The following is a 475-nucleotide window of genomic DNA, read 5'->3' on the forward strand; positions in this document are numbered from 1 at the left end:
TTTTTTTCTGTCAAGATGGGGTGCTGAGTGTACATTACTGAGAAATAAAATGAACTTTTTTGATTTTTGGAAAATGGCTGCAATGAAACAAAGAGTGAGAAATTGAAAGGGGTCTGAATACTTTCCGTACCCACTGTATATGAAACATGTCTGCTGCTTCAGGAGGCCCCGGGGCCAACCACCAACTAGCCTGAAAGGACTCCTCCTTCAGCTTGACGGCTTTCTTAGCCAGCAGGGTCGTTGGTTGCCTCCATAACAGGCACCAATGACCTGCCGGCCAAAACTTTGAGCAGCTGAGCTCAGCCGGGGGCTCGTCAGTATCTCCACACCCACGTGGCGTCCTCCACCCTGGCAGCTCCTTCAAAGGAGAGAGTCCAGCCCCTATCCCTGTTAGAGCTGTTGGAGCATTTTCTAAGCAGCATTTTCTTCTGGGTTACAGATGTTCTTAGAACATTAAGACAGAATGAAAAGTGTT

General features: G+C 47.8%; 1 protein-coding gene across 1 annotated transcript in view; it reads left to right on the forward strand.

Annotated features, from left to right (window-relative positions):
- LOC123968626 (scavenger receptor cysteine-rich type 1 protein M160-like) overlaps positions 1–475 on the forward strand; it is a 33,659-nt gene that overhangs the window by 25,831 nt on the left and 7,353 nt on the right. The window lies entirely within an intron of this gene.

The sequence above is a fragment of the Micropterus dolomieu genome, linkage group LG03 (genome assembly GCF_021292245.1).
Source record: "Micropterus dolomieu isolate WLL.071019.BEF.003 ecotype Adirondacks linkage group LG03, ASM2129224v1, whole genome shotgun sequence".
Classification (NCBI taxonomy): Eukaryota; Metazoa; Chordata; class Actinopteri; order Centrarchiformes; family Centrarchidae; genus Micropterus; species Micropterus dolomieu.